A 25,310-nucleotide genomic window follows, 5' to 3' on the forward strand; every position below is an offset into this window, starting at 1 on the left:
GAGTCCATTTGAGTCACTACATTTCTCCAACCCACTCGGTCTAGCTCACCTTTTGTGTAGAAATAATGATTTCTTAATATGTTTTTAGAGATTAGAAATGTTCTGTACCTTTTTGAAGATACGCTTCCCATGAGCCTCGTATAACCTTGCCAATCATAAAACATATTGTTCTTCTCACGCCCTGGTGAATGTGGAAAACCTGCATAGATAAAACCCTGAGTAGTTCCAAGACTTGTTGCATGTCAATTGTCATAGCCACCAATATAATAACCCTTTATATGTAAAACATTTTGTGTATACTGTTGATAGTTGTGAGGTTGAATTTCTTTATAGACATAAAGAAATTCAACCTCAAATTAATTAATATTCTCGAGTGAATGTTAAGTAGACATCATTGAACTGGAAATGAAGGCCGAGCAGAGTGGAACCGGACCTAGCCTGTTGAGGAGCCCTCTGGCTAACAACAAGTGGTTTTGTTTGGCACTGTCCCTTTTGTTGACACTGCAAGGTTCTCATGCCTATTAGGTTGCTGTCGGCGAGCGGGCACCATGATGACATGTCCCGCACAATGCCACTGGCTGGCACATTATCACCAGCTCGCTTGACTGGGATATTTCTAGACAGCTCGAGTAAGGTGCACAAGCATTTTCTTTTTAATTGAATAACTGTAACATCCCTTGCATAGCTGACACAATCTCTTGCGAAATGTTTTTTTGTGCAATGTTTTTATAAGACATTCTTTCATCTTGAATGTGTAATTAGTCTGTTAGCTTGGTTATGCTGATAAGGAAGTCCTGTTTGTTATATTTTCTGATGGCTCATCTCTGTGCTGGCACTCTTACTGACTAAATTCTCCCTGCCAGTAATAAAGAGTTTGGTTGTGATCTTATGGCGTAAGGCAGCGTGGGAAGTTTGGTGAACTTCCTGACCCCACGCAACACATCGACCCTCATCACGTGACAAAGGAATGTTCCACATCTTTTGTTTTAACATCCACGGCACTCATGGAGTTGAGAGCAATTTTGCATACTATAGAATGATCACTAGCTTGGCATTTTGCCTCCCCATTCTCTTCCAGTGTTATTCCCAAATAGGATTTGCAGGCAGCTCTCTCCTGCATCTTTTAAATCACTTCAAGTGCTACTGAAGCCTTTTTCACCCAAAGCGGGCACCAATCTAATGGCATCATTTGGGCCTGCACACATCCAGAGAATCAACCCCTTTTTTTTTTTCCACGTTTAAGGTTTTGTGAACAGGGGAAAACAAAAGGCCTGCCCATTGAAGCGCATCTTTGCTAGAGGGGTGAATAGAGGGGCCCCTTTCATGGCTGTTTATGAGCACCCCTCTTCAAAAACACACATACAAATCACATCCAGTTCTCCCAGTGGCTCCTCTGATACGAGGATGATGGCAGGGAGCATAGGGGGCTGGAATCTTTTGGTGCCTCTCTCCCCTTTCATATGTTCCAGTTGATGAATTTCCACCCAACTTTACTATCGGATCCATCGGCTTGTTTTAATGGGCTGAATCACCTGTTACATAAGAGCAGGTCAGGCATCTCTCACGAAAACATCATTAAAATGTTTCATAAAACAGCTGCTAGACAGAAGGATGAAAAAGCCAGGTTATTAAACTGTCTGTTGCCTTTGCTGTTTTAAAATGTGAGATACAATTTATTGGGATATCATCTATCATGACACCCTGCAGCATTTTAACTACCAAAACAGTGTGCATCCAAAGTATAAATCAGGGCTGCAATAAGTGTTTGTTGATCAAGTCATCTACAATTATATAGCATTTCTATTATTCCTTTAAGAAATCTTTTAGGCAATATTGATAACATTTTATTGCTACAACTTCACAAACCTGAGCATTTGCGGCTTTTTCTTTTTCTACATTCACTAAATTAACGTTTAACCATGGATAAAATACAAAAATTAAAAACAAGAAAAGGAACTGTTTAAACAATTATAATAATAATATCTAGTTTATGCCCCATTTGTTTCATTGTTATTCCATTTAGAATAAAAAAAGATCAGAACGTAATATACAATTCTAAATATACATTTCACAAATGATATATATATAAATGATATATAAACAGTTCAATTATGTTAAACTAAGAAACCCATATTTCAGGAGCTGTAGCTGATTAGAAAATATTGTGCATTTTACAAAAAAAAATGCATTAATTATCAAAATAGATCAGATAAAATTGTTTTTTTATTTTATATTTTTGCTATTATCAACGATGATCCGATCACGTGATCGGGGATCGGAGCCGATCACGTGATTTTCAAAAGATCGGAATCGGGCGAAAAAAATCGAGGACCGGGAATTTAAAAAAAAAAAAAAAATGTATATATAAAATATGTATTTAATTTTACAAAACAAAAATGACCATGATTACGTCTTAAAGTCATCCTGAGGCCTTAGTTTTGGTTTAAAATTACACAACATCAAATATGTGTTGCTTCTTTTGGGCTTGTTTTCATAGATCTGGTTGCTTATTTCTCTCAAATCTGGCAACAGAGTGGGCAGGGGCAGTGTCTAATAGTAGCAGTAAGCTAACGAGAGGCTACGTTCAGCTGGTGACTCGGGAGTCGGGACAGAGAAAATGTCAGGAGTTTGGAAGTATTATAAAATTGAAAGCAAAGGCAGTGTAACAGCCAGATGCAATGTTTGCAATGCGGAGGTTCCGCGTGGTGGAAAGAACAGAGCTACGTTCAACACGACCAATCTAATACGCCACCTGAGAAACAAACACCAACAACAACACGACGAGTACACAGCGGCCACTCAGGTAACGGCACTGAAACAACCGACACTTTCAGAGACTTTTAGAAGGAAAGAGAAACTGCCCCAGAACAGTGAAAAGGCCAAACAAAAAAAAGCCAAGATAGCTGAATTCATCGCGTTGGATGACCAGCCGTTATCTGTTACCTTTTTTCTCTCTTAATGTATTGCATAAAGATCGGATCAGGAAAAAACGGTATCGGCAGATTGTCAAAATCAAATGATCGGATCGGGAGCAAAAAAAGGTGATTGGGACATCCCTAGTTATTATTATTGGAAGCATATGGGTATTTCGGATGGTTTCATATTTTGACCTGTTTTGTCTTTAGATCTATTGATCTGTTATGGCAGGAAGGTTGGGACAGGATTTAGATGTTCTCTGTAGAATTGTTACGTCCCCACTAAGGTCTAGGGGACCTGGAGACAATAACACACAACCAATAAAAATGAGGGAGTCAGTGTAACAGTTGACAAAAGTTTTATTTTGCGTAAACCCAGAACCGAACAGACATATAATTGAAACACTCGGTTGGTGAGGAGGAGGAGGAGTCAAAGGATTGTGCCAAACAAAAGAAACAAGCATAACAAAACCAGGCCTATCTCTACATATATCCTTTGAAACCAAAACTCAAACAAAAAAACCCTCACTAACTAAACTACAAAGAATTTGACAAAACAATATACAGGGGTGGCAACAATCCGCTAACCTAGTGTGTCTGAACATTAGTTTGCTACGTGGTGAGAAATGTACAGGGTACCCCAGACTTACCTAACTCCTCCACCTCTCAACACACACACTTTCACAAAGGTCAGACAATACAAAGTTCATGAGTTGCTAAACACTGCAGGCTCCTTCATCAGCAACAGGCCCAGAGTGAGAGAGAGAAGACTTCCTGGGTGCCTCCTTTATGGTCGGCCCTGGCTGCTGATAGGCCAGCTGAGGGTGAGGGGATCCAATCAGCCATCAGATTCAGGTGCACAGGCAGATTCCGATCAGCTGCTGATTAGCTGTGCAGAAGACAGGGAGAAGAGAGAAACACAGGAGGGAAAGAAAAGTACAGCCACAAGTACAGCCTGCCTGGCACGTAACAAGAATGAACAAATTAAAGGTCAAATTAAACTTTAAACGAACAGCAGGGCATCAGAAGTTTGAGTGATGACTCAAGTGTGCTATATTCCAAATTTTTCAAAAATGATGTTTGCAAACTCGTATTGTTCAGCTGATAAACTGTGCTGTAGACATGATTAACAATGTTGCAAGGTCATTGTGGAAGTATTATGCCCAGGTGTACATAGGTCCAACAGTATATCTGCAGCGCTATTGGCTAAATTATATAACTACATTTTAAGGATCACTATTCAACCACTCACACATTTAAAGTAACGTATTATTTACTCACATTTACCAAATATCATGTGTGTTTAATGCCTGCTTGTTGGACCATTGTTACAGTATGTATTTATCTGCATTAGTGTGCACATGTTCATACTCAGAGGAGAGAGGGAAAGAGCATATATACTCATGCAAACGTGTAGATGCATGCCTCTTTCCTGAGGTCAGATATGAAGGTCAGAGAGCTGACAGCTTTTGAACAAATTGCAAGTCATCCCACCATGAAGTAGATCTTCTTGTAACTACCTCTTCCGTTCTGTGTCATATCTTGTTCAGCAGGTAAGGTTTGAAGGACAGGAGGAATGCTGGCTGAGGGTTTTGTTTTGTAATGGCAGTCCATTCTTTGGGTGTTCTTGAGCAAACACAGTGGCGCTATGTCCTGTTTTTACTGGTTTCACACGTCACTGTTCAAACTCTCAAACAGACTGGTCCCCAAGAGTACATGGAAGAGAGCAAACAATACTTCACTATTCTGACCTTCTGTTAACTTGGTACACATTTGGATATAAACACACACACGCACGCACGCACACACACACACACACACACACTTTACACACCTTTTTACTAATTCTGTCAAACTGTGCTGTGCAAAAATATGTGTGAAATGTTCATTTTAATCTCAGGTATTTGTGGTTTGCTAGTTTGGCAGCTAAATCATCTTAAGCAATGAAGACAGGCCTAATTTTGATGTAAATTAAACTTGTTTTCTTATCAAAGATAATAGATAATATGTGTGGATTTTCATGATCCATTCATACCAATACGATTTTACTCAGTTTTGGTCTCAGTTGAAACTTGTTTTTTCAACTTCTCTCTTTTAATTGTATTTAAATAATTTTCCATTGTCCACATGTATGGAACGTTTTTTTTTGTAATACAACGGGTCTCATAAACTTGAGTGTTATATGTCATGTTTAAGTAGCATACAAGTGCCACATTTCAGGCTTCGAGTGCCGCTCTAATTGAGTGCTACTTTAATGTGTGTGGGTCAAATGCACGGAAAAAAACAGTGGGAAATCTGTGGGAAAGTTTAAAGCTCATAAAATGATGGATTTCCAAGTGCTCCCTAAATTCCAACGAAATGTGTTTAAACAGAAATGTCTATTATTATTATTATTATTATTATTATTATTATTAATTATATTATTATTATTAAAGGAATGGAAAAATATAGATGAAACATGCAGTGCTCTCGGGTTGGTGCACACAACTGTGTTTCTCGGGCTGATTTAGTTTATGTAAGCTTGTGTGAAGTAGTTAGGTGCGTATGTGTCTGGACTTGTGTGTCACTGCAGTGTGCCTTTATAGTTCTCTCATACAAACTTTTATACAAACAGAAAGGAAGCAAACAATACCTACTGCTTCTATAGATCCCTCTGTGATCCCCTCTTTACTGTTTATTTTCTTTCTTCTTGTTTTAAATCTGTCTCCGATATACAAGGCATTCCTTTGTGGTTGTGTAACATGATTTGAGGCGAAAAAGAGAGAGGGCAAATGAGACAGACAGAGAGAGGGGGAGAGAGGTTTGTCTTGCTGGATTTCATGTCCTACTGTGCGCTCATATTTCTCAGCTCGCTTCACAGTTGTGGGTAGCTGGCTTATCGTTGGCCTCCTCAGCCCTTTCCGTCATGCGTGGCCTACGATAATCTCTCTTGTGTACTGTAAACCGCCCCTAATAACCCTGCACATGATTAAAGCAAACATCTTAATAAGGGCCTGCCTCATTATCAACTCACACTGGGAAAATGAGTGGTTCAACCTCACCTCTGTAATTGTGCGTATGTGGCCCAGAAATAATCCAAAGAACAAAACAACCTGCTTATTTGGTAAATCTTACACAAGAAAAATCAAAAGCCTGTGAGCTTTGAAGGATTTTCATATTTTGACAATTGAATGGATTTCTTAGCATTTTATGTTAAGTAACTGTTCCTGATGAATCTTAGTATAACTGTCTTGATTTTTATAAAGAAAGGCAGCAACAATGAGTGAGGGGTAGGATTACATGGAGAGTGTTGCTCTAGAGGGTGCTGTTTACTGAGGAAATGAAAAAAAGCTTTCCTCCCCCCTCCCTTGTTACGCTAACTAATGCGCAAGAAACATAATGTTTTCTACCTTATTAGTAAAAAGGTTTAAAATGTTATGTGTGTATCTTTGATTAATTGCTATAAGAGTATTTTCTTATTTTCAAAATATATATCAGATCAGATTTAACTCCCAAGGTAAAGTGACACAAATAATACAAATTAAAAAGCAATAACATTGATTCTCGAAGAAAAATGTACAGTGTGTGGTATTGTGCTGCAAGGCTTCTTTGACATGACATTAGGCCATTGTAATCCATCTCTGTGTGTGTGTCCTCCTCACCTGTGGCTTCTACTACACACACACACACACACACACACACACACACACACACACACACACACACACACACACACACACACACACACACACACACACACACACACACACACACACACACACACACACACACACACACACACACACACACACACACACACACACACACACACACACATATACACACAGGCTAACATGCATGTACACAGACATACATACAACCCCCCTGCAGATATTTACACAAGTTTCACACAGCCAACAAGGTTAGATGATGAGCTGTCAGTCAGACCGCCACTGGCAGAACGGAGATGTGGAAGAATGTCCGCGGCGATGGTTACACCTGCGCTGTCTTTGGTTTCCTGCGGCGATATCGCAGGGTGTAATCCCTAACATCGCCTGTGTTTATGCTTGTGTTTTAGTTACAGGCCTGATACTTGCATGCTTTAGAGCTTAGATGGGACTTCTGCTTCACTTACTCTTCAGCCTGGCCCAGGGGCATCCTCTTCCCCAGCCTGCCACACACAGGCTCATTCCAGGCATGTATGGAGACAGTAAACAAACACAGTAGCTTGGGTCATGTGTCATACATCCTTTATTCCCTATATGTACACACAGTCAAGTATACATTCATTTAAATGCAAATCACTTTAGTTCTCAAATACAAATAGAGACTGTCTTCAGTTAAAAGTTGTTTTGTAAAAGGTGATTCATGCTCAAAGTCTAAAGGTCTAAATTTAGAATGAACACAACCATATTTCTCTGTTTATCTCGACCTGTACTGCCATAATAAGATCATTTATAGGGAAATTAGATTGTGGTTGTTTGCTTATGTACTCAGGGTATTTGAGGAGGTCTTTTTTCGTTGTTTTATATGGTTTGTATTTCGTCATGAGTGACGCCTGCTGCACCACTGAGGTCATAAACGGGGAGGAGAAAGTTCCAGTGCCAGCGACTGAACTCACTTTTTATTTTAGGTAATATGCTAAATTTAGAGCTCAGCTGCAGCCAGAACTTCATCCCAAACTCCCTGAATGACACACCTTTCGAGAAGTGACTCTCAACATCTGCTATTTTTATCATCCTTTTTATTTTCCACTTGTTTTTGTTCCTTCCTCACTCTTTTTCAGACACACTATAAAATAATGCAGTCCTGTTTTTCATTTATAAGATTTGTTGGGTGGATTATTATAGAGAGGATACTAATTCCCACTAAAGGAAAGACATGCTTCATGAGTGTTTATGAAAACTGCGCTCTGACGTTAGTAGCAGTAAGGAACCAGTAACAAGTCCTCTCTGCTTACACACCCTCCTTACACTGCTGCCCAGTGAAAGGTTTGTTGTAATGGTGGCATTTCAACCCCTGAAAGTAAGATGGCCAAATGGATAATGGGATTTGGTTTGCCTTTCTGGGGAGCAAGCCGTGACAGTGCATGAAGTTGTAAATGACGGCTTCTGCTGACTGAGACAAAACCTTACACTACTAAAAGTCTAGCCTTTTTTAAGTACATTATTGAAGCGTTGTGATTCTGTATGATGTGACATTGATGAGATCCACCCGTCTGTTATTTCTGTCCCTGAACTATTATTGTCAAGCAGCGCACTGCACCTCTGAAAAGTGGTCAGTGTTTTGCAACCTGGTCCTGTGGGTTGAGGCTTTGAACACTTTTTCCATTTGTACCTCATATTACATGCTCGAACACTGTTTTACCTAAATGAACCCAGCTGAACAAACGGATAGTGAAGAGTTAAGCAGATGGAATATTATACTTTAGTTGGTGTGTGAAGTGACGTTTGTCTTCTTTTGATTTTTTTCACAGTGAAGAAATCCAAATTCTTGGAATGAGATGTCAACTTTTAATTGCTTCCCAGGGATTCTCTGGTGAGTATATAATGTTTCTAAAGACTGCAAATAGTCTCAGTGTGCTCGTGGTGTTTCAGTGTTAAAGTTCTCTTCTGTAAACCTCTGCTACGTCTGTAGTCTTAGCCGTGTCCCTATTGGGCAAGCTTAACTGTCATAACGTGATGTTATATTCATTTCGCCAAGCTTTTTTGTCCAGTAGTGTTTTACTTTACAGATCGTGTGGCTTACGCAGATGTGCTGACTGTTTTTACTATCCTAAACAAAGCGGACATATGCCAGGGACTTTTAATGTTACTGTGGTTTAGGCTTATAAAAGTGACGCAACACCTACTTTAACTGTTGGCACAACTGGCAGCCAAATGTTAATTATTTAGCTTAACATGAAGAATTTAAACATAATTCACTGGGTGGTATTTGTTGTGGTTTACTTAAGAGATTGTTCTCATCCTCAAAATGACATTTTAACACAAACCGTTTAATGACACTGCTTTTTAAAGCCACAGCCATCAATACTGTTTTGTGACTGTGCTGTAGCCTGCGGTACTCAATGTACTTAGCCCTTCTCCCACATCCCATCAGCCCCCCTCCCTTTCCACTGGTGCCCCCTATCCCTTACTACCTCATTCAACTGGTCCACCCTCTACCAACCAGTGTGTGCCTGTCAGCATGTCACCCCAGGGTGATGCACCTCTCTCAGCCCCTTGGGGCCCTTTTGACTCCGCAGCACTCCGTGTTTGCCCAATCATTTGGGAGCCGGATACGGGGATGAATTGTTAACTACAGCAGGTCACCCCGTGCCCCACAACCCCCGGCCCTCTCTGCGCCCCCCCGACCTGCTGTTGACTCATCTCCATGGCAATGGGGCAGGAATTTGTTTTCTCTCATGCATCCGCTGCCAACAAGCTCCCCGCCACCCTCCACCACAACCGCACCACTCTTCTCTTCATCCTCGCTGCCTCTTAGTATCCAATCAGAAGGCAGCTGGAGAGAATTACATGGTCAGGAAATGTTGAGGGTGCATCCCGCTGAAGCTGTGCTGTCACTTTGCTTTGCTGGGAAAGAAGGCCATGGGGGAAAATGTGTGTGGTTTGTTTGGGAGGAAAGTAAGTCCAGTCATGAATGTTTTTCTGACACAAACATGCAAATATCTTTGGAGATATGAACACACACGTGACCACAACATGAGGTCTTTAATGTCACTTTATCAGAAAAAAACATTATGTGTAAGCCTCATCAAACCTCCTCCTGCAGCCATTTTGTTGGCCATAGTTAAAATAATTAAATGTATGTTAATTGTTTTGCTTTGTTTAAAGTGGACCTATCATGCTATATTTCAGGGGTGGGGAACCTCCGGCCCCCGGGCCGTATACGGCCCACGAGACCATTTGACATGGCCCTCTAGTTAATTTCTAAACACACGCAAAAAAGACAAAAATGAAAGAAATCTAGACCGCAAAAAAATTAAACAAGCGAACGCCTGTTTTTCCTGGCAGTCCTTGAACCCAAAACGAGCCTAACGTGTCATCACGTGGTATATGTCTCGTCTGACAGGGGTGTAGTTCTGCCGGAGAGTACCAGAACACGGCTCCGGCACTTCAGAAAATTGCGGGCCTTACACATGCTGCAGTTTTTGCATGGCTGTGTCTTTAGTTGTAAGCCGAGTGGCGATCTGTTCATCTGTCATACTGATCATACAGTCAATAACTTTGTTGTTATTAGCATCTGGTTAGCTAGCTATGCTAACGAATATAAGAAGCTTTTTCTTCAACCAGTGAGATAAAGGCACATCTTTATATGATAATTATTGTTATAAAAAAAATAAGAGAATGAAATAAACAGGTATAAAATACTATATGACGGTAAAAAAAAGTTATTAATAAACAAGAATACAGTTTGAAAGGGGAGTGATTTGTAAAATATCCATAAAGAAAAATAAATTTGCTTACAGTTCTGTTTCATATGGATGTTGAGAGATGTATCCATAGATCTCTTAAGGTTGCTCTCAAAGTGCACCAGATAGATGCATTTAACTTCAACATTTAAAAAAAGTCTTCCCAGGGGAGCATGCCCCCCTAGCGGAGGTTAGATCCCCCCCCCCCACACTTAAATCATGTTCACATGGATAGGAAACTAAATACATTTGCACACACCTTGTGTGCATATATTTCTGTTTTGGTGGTCATGCCACAACCGTGCACTTGCATGCGCAAGTCATGGTAAAATATCTGGATTAAGAGGGTTGCTTTTTCTTTGCACAGCATGAAAGAAAGGCGAAATGAATGGGCTGTGATTTTAGTATTTTTAAGCAGAGGTCAATATTTTGTAAAGAGCTCGGAGGATGTTGAACAAATTGAAATGGCCCTTGAGAGGAAAAAGGTTCCCCACCCCTGCTATATTTGAATAATATATTGTAGGGCCATACCTATATAAAACATTTCTGCACATTTGTTTTTCTTCAAAATACCAAACAGATCATGCATTTTAGTTATGCCTCATTTCGCTCTATTTGCTCTTTTTTAGCCCGGTTTTTGCAAGGGCTGAATCTGAGAAGTCTTCTTCACTGCTTTTGTGGCAGACTACAGCGCCACCTACAGGCCTGGCATATGTACTACAGCGTCTCCAGCGCTTTCGAACGGCAATGGCCGTGGCTGTCTCCTTCTGATAGGTGGAGAGTTGCCCATAAAGGCGGAGCTCCTCGTTTCTGACGTCAGAGATTTTTCAAATCTGTATCAGATCCGTTGCAGCCCCGTTTTTAGAGATTTGGGTATGGAGGAAAGGAGAGGGTTGTGGTTTCTGACACTTGTTGAGTTCCCTGACACACCGGGGACACATATTCATGTTTAAAGACGTACACAAGTGCATTTTGCATGATAGGTCCGCTTTAAGAGAAACCTTAAACAGAGCAGGCCTATACATTATATTTGTGTACTAGTCAATTTTAACATCCTATAGCACAGTAAAATAGTACAAATAGATCCTGCTTTCCTCTTTGGTAGGATTTTGTTATGAAAAATACTACATTTGGATGTTTGAGCTGAAATCAGGTCCTATTTTTATTCTAGCACAGTTTTCAGCAGTTCATTTTCCCTCATTTCCCCAACATATCAACAAGATTAAGTGTGGCCGGGTGTGTGTTTGCTTCCACACAAGTTATTAGCTTAGGGCAGGTGAGTGTTTGTCTACCCGTCTCCCTTTTATGAGGTGAGTGTTTGCTCAAGGAATGCACCACGTCCGATTTGTCATTGAATCTTATTGTTAAGCCCATCCATCTGATGCCTTGAGGTTGAGTTGCGCTGTGCCCTGGCAAGTGAGAAATATGTGCTTTTCTTCTTTGTTTCTCTCTTTTGCTCAGTATATTTGCACATGTTCCTAGATGAAAATGTGACTTGGTGGAAAAGTATTAGGGATAGTAATTGCATTCAGAATGAAAATGCGGAGTCCAAACCTGCATCAGGCAAAAGTGGAAAGTTAATTATTAAACATCATGATCAAGTTAAATGTCAACAATGTTAGAGAGTTTACGAAATTGATGAAAACCAGAGTTCGGGACCAGCTTCTGCTCTCCATCTGTCACTACATAGAAATATCTTGTTTAGGACTTGGGTCAGTCCAGATAGAAAAAATATAAACATTTCTTCACCCTTCAGTAACGCATTATGCTAAATTATGTGAGAAAAAATGACGTGATTTTGTTGAGCAGAGTTGGTTCCTATCTTAAAGCTAATGAGGAAGCCTCAACTAATCCCTCCTAGTGCATGTGTGTGGTTAGCAGTGTCATTAAAAATGGCATATGCAGTTTTCATGCTCGTTTACTTCCACAATCTTTAATATTTCATACAGATAGCAACATTTTTGTCTGTGTTTAAGTCACTATTTATTTAAGTAAGTAGATTTATTTGGGTTTCTGTGTAAAGAGATGCATGTACAGTAAGTGTTTGTATGATTGTATAAGTATATTTAATTTTGTGTGCCTGTGTGTGTTTGTGCGGCTGTCGTCCTGTGCCACCATCTGGGTGGTCCTCACGGCTGGTTTGAGGGTAATCCCCCTGTCCCATAAATCAGTGTCCGGGCTCGGGCCGGGAGCTGATGCTGTGTGACCATTGGAGCGAGGGGCTTGAGGCACTAAGCCGAGACCCCAGCCGCTGCCCTGGCCTGGCCTAGCCACACGTCAGCTCTCCACACCACCTTTAAAATAACTCGTCATGCATGGCTGACTTCGGTAAACGGCCTCAGTGCAAAGTCAATTTGAGCCGCAGTAGAAATAGAGGGCACAATCATTAACTGTAGCACCAGAAAATATATTTTCATAACTTATAACCTGAGCAGTGCGTGACTCCAAAACCTTTCCCTGCATATTAGGGGTGTAACGGTATCCATATTTGTCCAGAACCGTCACGTTTCGGCACATGCAGTCACATGACGAATACGCCTTTTTTTATGAGTGGGAAAAAAGTATGTTACTCAGGGCAGTATCCATTACACTATATATAATCCAGGGGGCGGTATTGCGCCTAAAAGCTGTTTGCCAGCCGCCCTTAAACAACAAACGAAGAACAAGAAGAAAACACAACAAAACAAACAAAAAACAAGAAGAAGAAAAGTTAGTATGGCGATTTCCGATTAACACACAGGAGCTAGAACAGGCATATGCAAACTAAGGCCCGCGGGCCATATACGGCCCGTTGGGCTTTTTAATCCGGCCCGCCGAATATTGGTACAAAATTGTCCAAATTATAGTAAAGAGCGCATTCATTTAGCCTTTTTCCTGCAACACCCGGCATTTCATTCGATCCCACTAGATGGCGCACTCTAGACACAATTTACCTTTGCTGGAGTCTGGTCCATTCAGCTGGCCCCACTCGGCAACCCGGCAAGATCTAAGAACCACCTAGGTCACGCTTACGTTGGAGGGGGGCAAGATTAACCTGAGCCATAACAGTTCATGGCGAGTACGGCAAATACAAGTTGTAACAAGCACTAGCGCTGAGCAAACCACACACTTGTAAAAAAAACACACTTTATAAAGTTAGGCAACACTAGCCAGGCTCCGTGTGATTCTGTTTATTTGTACCTTACTTTGACCATCCGTTCGCTGTTATTGATCATTCATTGTGGAGAGCAGGCAGACGTTTTGTTTTGTATAATAGCAGCTATCGGATGGAATCGATACATGGGCTACATGTGGCTATCACAAGTAAAATCATAACGAAAACTACGCCGGTAAAATATGCATTTAGAAAACGGTTTATGCCACAATATGAAAGCAACAAGTAGTCAAGATAGTCTGATTAGCTTCGGTTGCTATGCTAACATCACCTGTAGAATGCCAGAGAAAATTTCATAACAGCGATGTGATGCCAAACAGCGTCAATTCAGACTGACACACATTCACTTATGGGGAATTGGGGATATGTATCAGCTGCTTGTGTGACAGTCAGACAGTGAATACTTTACAGCGGCCGCTGACGGGAGAATAAACTCCGGTGGACGAGCAGCGCTGCAGCGGGCGGTAATGCCGCTGAACCACATTAATAAACAATGCACCACGTCACTCTGGAGAAAATTATAAGGTTGGAGAAGTAGTTATTTAATTTAATCTGGCTTCGTATGATTAAAAACTACCCAACGCAGTTCTCTATTGATGTTGTTGTGAGCAGTGTTTCGGTTACGTCATGACGCAAACGATGACGCAATGACGCAATAATTTACCTTTGAACCTAATTCACCTTTGAACCTGCAACAATGAGTTGAGCAAAGAAAAGAAAAGTCAACAATGAGTGCTGAATGTTTAATGAGGAGTGGACAGCTAAATATTTGTTCACCGATCTGCTACTGGCCCGGCCGTCTGTCAAATTTTAAAACTCAAATAGTGGCCCCGAGCCAAAAAGTTTGCCCACCCCTGAGCTAGAAGAACCACCTGCTTCTTTTAAATCAGCTGTGTGGGAACATTTCGGGTTCCCTGTGGACTACAAGAACGATGGAGTGCAAGTGGTGGATCGGATGAGGACGGTGTGTTGGTGTTGTTCGACAGCGGTGCGGTATGCTAATGATAACACATGCCAAACATGCTAAATCATATAGGAAGGCATCACCCAGATTTGCCAATCACGGGAGCCCAGAACAGCAGTTCAACAGCTTATCCCTGCTGTTTTTAAGAAGCCAATAGACATGAAAGCCGTGAGACCAAAATAAATAACAGAAGCTATTGGCATATATATTTCAACGGCTATGCGCCCTTGAAACACTTTCTTATTATTTATTTCGTAATATTTTCAAGACATTCTTTTTAGTTTTACAGCTTGATGAAACCAAGATAGATTATAGATAATATGGCCTCTGAGTGTGTGTGGTACTGTTTGTGGTTTGTTTTTAACTGTGTAATACACTTAATTATTCAAAATGTTAGAGTTCCTTATTTTTATACTGAAACTTGCACTACTGTTCAAACATAAATAACAACAAACCTGGAATTATGCATTTGGGACTTTTTTTTCTTTTTCTTGTTGTACCGAACCCGTACCGAACCATGACCCCCAAACCGAGGTACGTACCGAACCGTGAATTATGTGAACCGTTACACCCCTAGAATGCATATACATGTGGTCAAACCTTTTTCATTATGCATATATTTATTTTTGCTTTCGTCAAATATTATCAAAAGGTTTTTAATAATAATACAATTTGTTTGTTCTGACTGGTCGAGCAGCTCGAAGCAACTTCTGATGGCTTTCTAGTGAGCTGCTCTCAGTACAAATGTTTCTGTCTGACTGAGAGTGCTAAGATTAAAGCTATATCTCGGTCTTTGTAGGGCCTATACCTCTCTCCGAGAATGAGGAGGGAGGATGAAGGCCTATCTGAGCTGTCTGGCTTGCATACAGCTCTCTGCTGAGCTTTTATCTAGGGAGATTGGTTGCAGCTCTGTCCAGACCCGGCTCCCGGGGAGTGCACAGTCCCGAGACCTGTGGCATTAATAAAGATAATGCTGTTTGGAATAATAACAGTCAATTCAGCCCAATAGAGGAGAGAGACAACAGAGTGTAGCAGAATACAAAAGAAGCCAAGATGAAAGGCTGAAACATAGGCCTGTGCACCTCTATGGCTTTCTTGTGGGAACTGATGGAACCGTTATCAACATGCTCGCACACAAACAGCACTGAGAGGGACCCTATGCCGATTTTGACCCTCGGGTGCCATGACGCAGAAATGCAATTTGTTCTTTTGTCTGCCAAGATCACAGAGGGAGAGCAGTGACTTGTCTTTCTTTTATTCGTACTTGTTTTTTTCTCCTCTTCCCCTCCTTTTCATTCTCTCTGTTCCCCCTCGCCTTCAGTGAATGTAATTTAGTTTGATGAGCAGGTGGTCTTTTTTGAATCTCACAGTACTTTTGGCTCCCACCTCTGGCGTGTGGGGCTTTCAGTCGAAGTCAGTCATGTAGGCCAGGATTAGAAAGGGTGGAGGAGAGGAGGAGGAGGTCCAGTTAGAGTGTTAGTATTGGCGACCTCAGCGCCCTGCAGTCAGAACCATGCAGAGTGCCGATTGAAAGAGTTATTTTGTTGCTAAAGCTCTCAGACGCACCCCAGATGGCTTTTGTGCGGGCCGGGGACATGTTTGGTGACAGGGTTAAAGCAACAGAGTCCTTCAGGCTTGGTGAGGCTCTGGGCTCAGCAGGTATGGCACTGTGGGCCAGACACACTGAGAAGGCAAAACGTTGCCGTCTCGGCACTTTTCCAGCTTGAATCTGAACAGTGGACCGAAACAAAATAAGTGGATTAGAGCAAATAGTAGACATACTTCTGAGCACACCCTTACCACACACACCCATATGTATAGTGAGATGTAATCCTCTGAACATCCACCCAGATTAAGATTTATTGGAGCATCTCATCTGATGTCACATAAGACAAAAGAGCTGGTAGTGAGGGAGTGAAAGTGCTGTGTCTGCATTTCCAATACAAGCCCTTTCTCCTGTAGCGCAATATTCCCTGGTAGCTGCAGCGACCAAATTATAAACTGCTTTCACTGTTTTACCTTTGATCTCCCTTTCATCACACGCTGCTAATTATCCAACCCTGTTCCTACTTAAAGCAATTTATGGCCCATTACTTTATCTGTCCAACATTCCTCTGCAATAATCTCCATGGTGACGCCTAGACAAGCAATCAATATTTTGTCAATAATGCGTTACAGGTCTGCTGATCTGCTGTCTTTCTTATTTTGACTTCTTGTCTTAAAGTACCTTCTGCCCTTGAGCATTAGGACTTTGTAACATGATTCCAGACTTGCATTCTACATTGTATCGAGGAATAAAACAAAATGTGATGCATGTCGTCCAAATTGGAACATGTTAAGGCCAACAAATAAATCAAGACTATAACTTTGATTTAACTATCAATCTGCTAATTACTTGTACTTTAATTGTGAAGTCTGTGAAATATCAGAACATGGTTGAAAAAAATTCACAGGCTTCAAATTCTATCTTTGGTTTTGAAGAAGAGTTCTAAACCCAACAATCTTTTATTAAAAAATAGCATTAAATACAGAAAAGTATAAATTGATCATGTCTGGGAAGCCAGTGGACTGAATGTCTTTAAACTTGCTCAATTTATTCTAACTGTATGTCTGTTTACACAGCCTCAGTGTTCACTTAAAATGATGCTTAGAGTAGCTGTATATGTTACTGGAGAGTGTTAGGGGTTAAATCAAAATATCACCCCACAGTATATAGCTAATAAGAAGACAATGTCATAGTGAATGTCTTAGGTCTGATCTGTAAATCTAAGTGGGAGGAGTGATTGGTCGGACCTACAGTTCACCATCCTGTGTTTGTCCCTCCGAGTGTTTGTCACGGAGGTTTCACAAGTGGCCGCTTCTACTCGCACTGATAAACAGCAGGGATTGGATCCAGACCTTGCTGGGTTTGAACTGGAGCCCTGGGGCTTGTAACCACACAGACCGGGAATGTTAGTCATTTGTTTATTATTGGTGATATTTGCCTGCTCCTAATCCCTGGCCGGATTAGCCCTGATGTGTTCCTCATCCCACTTTTTTCCACTGTTTCTGGCATTTCATTAAGACGTTCTGCGTCTTTTGTCAATATGTGCATGCTCAAGAAACACACACAAATGTGTATGCAATGGCGTGCTTTTAGTTTGTGTGTTGATGCATGAATCTGGTGCCATTTCACATGTGTCGCTGAAGGATGTTGATAATCAGGGAGGTTTGACAGATATCTAACCTCTAACTTCATCCCATGTAACACAGTCATCAGTGTCAATAAGAAAACTCTATTACTGTGACTTTCTCCCATGCCAGGGCAACTTGATCTGTGGCTGTGCTTGCAGCTTGAGGCGTGTTCGGATCTACCAATTCAGGGCTGTAGAACTTTTTTTTTTGTCAAACGGAAACACACAAAAAGCCCTATAGGAACTAATTAATCAGAGACGTTGAATGTCAGCGTGGCGTCACTGGAAATCGGAAATTACTGATGCCATGAGGGAGGAGAAAGTGGTCAGAGTGGTGCTTACAGGGTTTCTTTACCGATTGTTAGTTCATAGAGGGAACAGGGTTTACTAAGCAGACTTTTTCAGTGTGACCTTTAAAGAGCTCACACTACCAAACATGACCACGCACATGCGCGTTAACATGCCATACTTTTTTAACCATAATGTCTTAATGTGTGGGAAAGTCCATACAATCTGCACAAACACTTGGGCCCCGAACAAAATCGCTTCCCCCTAATTCCTCCCTCAAACGCACAGAAGAAGATACACCAATGCAAGACTGACAGACATTTATGACACAGACATGTAATTATTTATGTTTATGTGTTTGGGCTTGAAGGCCAAGAGGTTAAGCATGAAACTTTATAAATTTTTTGAATACTTGACTAAATGTTTTCTGTGTGAGAACCTCATGTCACTGAATGGACCAAATTGTACTCCAGTAGACACGATTTAGGGCAAAGCAGACTCAAATTTCAAGTCATTTAGGATACATCCAGGGAAAGTTTGAATCTTTTTGGAGTACATTATTCAAGATGCAGCATTTTAACATTTTATTTCCAAACCCATGTTGATAATTTGTATAACTATAACCCTAATATCTATGAGCACAATACTTATGGGTAAAGTCTGACAAAACACTTTGTTTATCTTTCAAATCTCAATGCAAGTCTTTAGGCAGGTTTTGGAGCAGTCAATTTATAACTTTCCTGACTTGGGTCCGATTTTTGAATTGAATGATGCTCAGTAAACCTTTCTAACAGTATCAGACCCCTCCCAATACATCTTTTGTTACCCTCCACACAAAGTGTTTTCACTCACTTCACATGGAAGCTGTCCAGCTGAAGCGGTCACAGCTGAGCTTCATGGGGTGTTGGTTAATTGGCAGTTTTTCGTAAGTGCAGTTATGCTCCACTATGCATATCTTCCTCAATGTCCCTTGCACTATTTGCCTTTTTAAAGTGTCCTTTAATTGGCAGCACAGTCACAGTCTCCTGCTTTAACCATCCCCTGTGGTACCTGAATGTGACCTTTTTGACCCTGAGGCCCTGGGGTGAAAACCTCATTTATGCAGCCAAAACCAATGACTGTTAACCTGCTTTTCTTTGCAGTCTCTTTTTTTCTATTTGTGTTTCTGTCTTTAATATGAGTTTTGAAGGTGATCTCTTTTTCATGGGGACAGTACTGGGCCTCTGAAAAGCTAAATCCGCTTGTTTCAACACCTCTTCATAAGCCTTACCTTTCCGTTGTTTTTGTGAGTGCCTGCCAGCCTTAGTCAGGCAGTTCTGTCAACATGGTAACATGCCTGCCTCCTCAGCCCTAAAGCAAGGCCTCTTATTTGGGCTCTAGGGAAACCTGACTAGTACATCTGATAGATCTAGCCACAGCTTCTCCCTACACACCAGTCAATTCCAACTGGGCTGCATCAGCAGTACTGAAAGACCTGAGAGTACTGTGATCCCACCATGGGGTGTATGGCTGTGGCTCCTGCTCCACTACACTTTAATCCCCTTCTCTTTTAACCACAATGGGAAACATCTGCTTACTCTGTGTAGGGTACAGGCCCACCATGGGAGAGGCTGTTTACTTTCACTCTTAAACTAACATTTAACAGCTTCTGTGACCACTCCTGGTTACTTCCACTGGGTTACAAAGGTGATGGTAGATCATTTGGTGACATCTTTGTTTGTTTCATCACCACTTTTGGTGCCGATTAGAATTGTCTCCTGACTTTTTCCCTGCTAAAATTTGGCAAACAAATTAGTTATGCACGCAGAGAATATCCGCCATGGGAGAAAGTCTTATTTAAGACATGCTTGATGTAACTTTCCTATCCTATCATCAATACCCATAGTCACCCATGTTTATTTGGTAAGAAAATTAAGCGCAACAGAGAAGCATGCTTGTCAAACAATACACTAAACCAACATAATCCGCCATATAGGATTTTTGCAGATGTGATCATTGCTTAGAATGTTCTACAGTCTTTGTCCCTAAAGTTGTGTTCTGTTTTTAGTGGTGAACAAGTTGTTTCTCTACAGACAGGGAGCTACGACAAAGAGATGCAGCAGTGTAAAACACAAACAAGAAACTTCGACAGGAAATGTAATCCAGATGAAGATACTACATTCTGTCTTATTTTACCGGTGTGTTGTCAGGAATTGGTGCTGTAGTACTTACCATATGTCTTTCGAGTTACATCACAGCATTTCTATTCCGGTTATATACTGTGCTACGCCAGCAACTTTTCTTTTCCAAATTTCAATAATGTTTACATTTAACCTTTAGAGACTTGAAGCCTGCTTGTCTTGTTTTTGCTGTTACCACGAGGTACTGCAGCTGTTGTATACACACTCAGGATTTGATGTAGCAGATGTCAGTGTTGCATTAATATCTATGTGCACTCACAAATCAGACCCAAAATAGATTAACATGGACATCCAAAAAGAAAAAGGCTCACACACATCTGCTAATTTTTTACATTAAAAAGCTGTTGTTGGTTGTTTCCGCAAAAGAATCAAGGACTTTTCACGTTACAATTGAACTTTTACAAATAAATTGCTGAGATTAGTTTGATGAATTACGAGTTGAGCATTTTTGAAGTCACTGAACGATTTGTGTCTGCGCTGAAATCAATGGAAAACAACTCCTGCCAGGAATGTTCTAAATCCCAAAACTTGATGTTCTTTGGTTTGGTATGCTATGGAAAATGGTGCTGAGCAATGTCAAGGAGACATATTTGTATATTTTAGCCAAAACACATAAAAACCACAAGTACAATTATTAATTGTTCACAGTTGCTGTAGAAGTTACCCTACATCAGTTTCCATTGAGTCCAAGTTAAGGCTCTGGTGATCAATTCCCAACTCCTGGCCAGTGGAACTGTGTGACTGAATCGGATCCTGACCTCCACAGGTGTGGCAGGTGATCTGAGGGATGAGTGAGCTCTTCCTGGGGTAATATTAGCTCCAGCCAGCTCCCCCAGTTGCCCTGCCCCAATTCGCCCTTTCCTGTCATTTTATCTGTACATCCATTGCAATCATCCTCTGCTCCTCCATTCCACTGGCGGGTCTCCATCGCTGGTCTTCTCAGATGTCAATGTGAAGAGAGAACTTCAGTTGGGCTGACTGACAGAGTCCTGACATCCGATTGTAGGCAAAACTGTTTCAGCTTCCTGCCACCCACACCCTGCCACCCTCTAACCTCCGTGGTACCAAGGACAAAACGAGTGTATACAATTCACTACACAGATGATCTATTTAGGATTTTCTTCTAATGATGAACAAAGAGACAGTAATTGTTTTTTCCGGACTCAATAGAGAAGTAATTTAAGTTTCCCTAGAAAGTCGCAAAGTCATATTAGATTGTGTTGTTGTTTGAGCCAGAGGGACATGCTGTAGTTGAAAGGCTTTCTGATTAGTAGTTGAGACTTAATGTAGATCCTGTAGGGACAGAGAATTGTACTTCCTCCAAATGTCTGGGTTTAATTAGACCGACCAGCCAGCCAACCAGCTCTTTTTACATTGTCACTTACTTACTTATTAAAGAAAACTCAGATAGTTGCCAATCTGAACACTCAAGCTAAAATGTGCAGAGCTTTCAAAAGTGTTCAGTACGATAGAAGTGTACAAATATTTGCATGCTCACCATGTATTACCACTCTTACTTTGCTTATTCAACCAGTCATGTCCTTATTTAACTGGTAACTCAATCACTTAATAGAATAATTACAAAAAACACAATAAAGTCATAATGTCAACCCTTGACATTAATTTAAGCAGAAGAAACTGCTTAAACACATCAGTGTTTGGTAATCTGAATAGGACTTGAATCCTTTGCGAATCATCTATCATTTGCATTCCTGCCAAAAGCCCTATAAACATGTTTCCACATGTGCTCATTCCATCGCAAAGCTGCCAAACAGCAGTCAAGCACTGCTGAAAGGAGGCTTATCACAGCCCTTCATGATTTTCGTTGACAAATAAATTGTTTTGTTTTGTTCCTATTCAAGGTAGTATGTGGCTTTACTGTAGCGACACTCATTGCAGTTTGTTATTATTCCATATATTTTATGTATAATGTATTGTGTAAGAGTATATGCACATTTTGAACCAGTATTTCCGGGCCCTGCTGAAACTTGTATTTGCGTACTTTCACAAAGACGAGAGGGTGTGTGTGACAAAATCTGATTAGTGTGTGTGTGTGTGTGTGTGTGTGTGTGTGTGTGTGTGTGTGTGTGTGTGTGTGTGTGTGTGTGTGTGTGTGTGTGTGTGTGTGTGTGTGTGTGTGTGTGTGTGTGTGTGTGTGTGTGTGTGTGTGTGTGTGTGTGTGTGTGTGTGTGTGTGTGTGTGTGTGTGTGTGTGTGTGTGTGTGTGTGTGTGTGTGTGTGTGTGTGTGTGTGTGTGTGTGTGTTATGTGGACCTGAGCTCTGAGCTTTAAAAGTGTGTGTGGACTTGCAGACCTCAGCTAGGAGATGTAATCTGATTTGCAGAAATGAACGGGTCGTTTCACATGACTGATTTAAAGGACCACTGGCGCAAGGTTGTGCCAGCGTCCCTAACTAGTTTTTCTGTGTGTGTGTGTGTGTGTGTGTGTGTGTGTGTGGTGTGTGTTTTTGTGCATGAGCTTGACGTGTGTGGAATAGCTCCATGCATGTGTGCTTGCATGCTATACACATACATGTATTTATTTGCTTTCTCAAGTGCCCATGCACAAATATGAGCATGTCTTACTAGTGCAGGCCACTAAACAGTAGAGATAGAAAGGTGTTGAAGTTTGCTACGCAATTATTCCATTGTTCTTGTTTTTAAATCAGATTTATTTGGGAGAGGTTGCATGGAAGTAAGGCCACTGCTAATTAACAGCCCATTACACATCTGGAATAAAGTACAGCTCTGCCTTTCACTCTGATGCAGTTTGCAACTTTCTGTTTACACTTCTCTTATAATCACAGCTTTATTTTAAACTAATGGACCATCAGAAATTATATCACATAATTGAAATCATCCTGTAGCCTCAGCCCTCTTTAGAGGACTACTGAGATTAAATCCCCTTAAAGCCTCGCCTCGGAAACCTCTCCTTTTTTAAGCATTGTTTGTTGATGTTTTTTTGGGGTGGAGATTCTCTGCTGGATGTGGGCCATCATGTGATTTTCATTGGAGGGTGGCCGGAGGAGACGACCATAGTAAATCAAGTGGGCGTGCGTTTGTGTGTCATCTGGCCTTTTTAATAAAAGCAGGTTGTTTTCCATCTGGGGGTCATCAGTTGTGGTCATCACATACACAAGTGGATGAAGGGGGCCCTATGCGGTGACGTGTGGAGCCTTGTGTGTGCTTGTTGGTGTGTCCGTGTACATGCTTGTTATAAACATAAGCATGGACCGAACGTACAAGTTGTGTGTGAGATTGCATCGTGTTCACGCCTGTGATTGGTTGTGTGCTTTCTCTCCCATGTGTGGAGAGCTCATAAGCAGGATGATGCAGTGAGCAGGAAGCACTGATCCCATCAGGCGTGTCAGCAGGGGCAGTTTTTCATAAAGTAGTAATCTCACCACATACAGGGGTGTCCAATATAAGAGAGAGCCCCACACCCCTGAGCTAATCAAGACCTGACCAACGCTTCTCCTGGCTTGCCAACCCTCTAAACATTACCTCATCTGGAGGCTTAGCCTAGCCACATGCTGCTCCAGCCTACTGGTCTACATGATAACTCACTTAGCTCAGTACGATAGCTAGAAAAAACAGAAATATAAGAAGGGATATATAAAATAGATGAGAGCAGCACACAACTACCTATGGTGCCTGGTGCCAGGGAAAGGTATTTTAAAAGGGAGAGGAAAGAAAGAATCATTTTACCATGTCCTCAAAAAAACTCTGGGAAGCAATTTGCCGGTATTCAGTTTCTCTCCCCGCTGTCCTGTTATTGCTGTTTTCCCCTCAACTCTTGGAGCCTTCAACCTGAAAGGAGGTTTTTAAGTTCAGGCTTTGTGTCACTCGGAAACAGTGCATTTGTTGCCAAGGTAACAGGTCTGGGACAGTGAAACTAAGAAGCCGAGTGCACCTTTGTCCGGGAATGGATGAAGAGGGACTGGAGCTGTCATTGGTCCAGATAGCACAGCTTTAGTCTTAAATACGTCTAAGAAGCCTGTGATCAAGAGAAATGTCTTCATCCAATATCTACCTGAACTGTTAAGTCCAGCACACTACTACATTTCAAATGAAAAAGCCACTTTGACTGCTTCCCTTTACCTGACCTGCCAGCTACTATTGAGTTTCACTGAAACCTAGATTTCCAAAAAAACAGAGTTCCTCTACTCCAGGTTTAGCTTTTTAAATATTAGTCATAGATACTGGAGAAGGTCTTGACTCATGTTGTCATTGAAAAACCAGATCTGGTTGACCAAAAAGCCTTGGAAAAAAGGCAAAAAAAGTATTGTGATGTTTAGAGTCATGTAGAAGTACAATGATCCATTATGAGGATTGTCAGAAGCTCTTAGAAATGTTGTGTTGCATACTTCATTTTGTTTTCCATTCTTCTGTTCTGTTAATCATCTCATGAATTCTATTATTTATAATTGTTTTATTCTCATATTCATTCATATAAATATGTGTGTGATTGAAAATGCAAGTTTGGGCAGAACTAGACTTATTGCCATCTGATTTATGCCTTTTTTTTTGTCCATTTGTTTAACTCTTGAATGAGCTCCTCTCTCAATCATTTTTTTCTCCTCCTTCTCTTTTTCAGATGATCTCAAGGGAGCACCCAGAAGAGGCTGAGTAATAGAAACATGAACTCAAGAGATTCAACAGGTAGGGATGACTGTTTTTGTGTTTGTTCTTTATTCAGTGGAATATGTGATCACACACAGCGCAGCCTTATTATGAAGTGACAGTTGCTATAAACAACCAGAGTGTTGTACATCCACTGATGAAACAGAGTAGCAATGGTTCACATACAAGTGAGACATGATCAGGGTGGTGACACTGGCTTGATTCCCATGTTCTTGCTTTTTTTTTTTATTGTGTAACTCAAGTCATGACAGCATGGTAAAGAATGCAGTGGCACAGAGATATCACTTCAAACACGGCTTCTCTCAGGAGCCTCAGATCCTTTCAGTGAAACTGAATGAAGATATGCTTTGATGGCCCACCACAGAGTCGGTGGCTTTCAAAGAAATCTGTTGATGGGCTTGTGCGGGGCAGCCAGCAGGTTGAATGAGTGGTACTGTATACGTGCGCCTCTCAGGGTGGCCGTGGGTGTTCTCAATGGAGGTCAAACATGCTTGACCCCAACATGAGTAGACTTTTTCAATAGATTTTAGGCTCGCATTATCTTTTTTTTCTCCTTCTAGCGGGTTCTCTAGGTAAATGAAGGGGAACAGTGTGTGTGGATGGCA

The 25,310-nt window shown here is 41.2% G+C and overlaps 1 long non-coding RNA gene across 1 annotated transcript in view; it reads left to right on the forward strand.

Moving 5' to 3' along the window:
• LOC307016677 overlaps positions 1-25,310 on the forward strand; it is a 56,059-nt gene that overhangs the window by 28,517 nt on the left and 2,232 nt on the right. The window contains exons 2-3 of the long non-coding RNA XR_013801864.1: positions 8,371-8,432; positions 24,659-24,723. This is a non-coding gene — a long non-coding RNA (uncharacterized lncRNA). The remainder of the gene's footprint in view (positions 1-8,370; positions 8,433-24,658; positions 24,724-25,310) is intronic.

Source organism: Notothenia rossii (genome assembly GCF_949606895.1).
Source record: "Notothenia rossii genome assembly, chromosome: 8".
Classification (NCBI taxonomy): domain Eukaryota; kingdom Metazoa; phylum Chordata; class Actinopteri; order Perciformes; family Nototheniidae; genus Notothenia; species Notothenia rossii.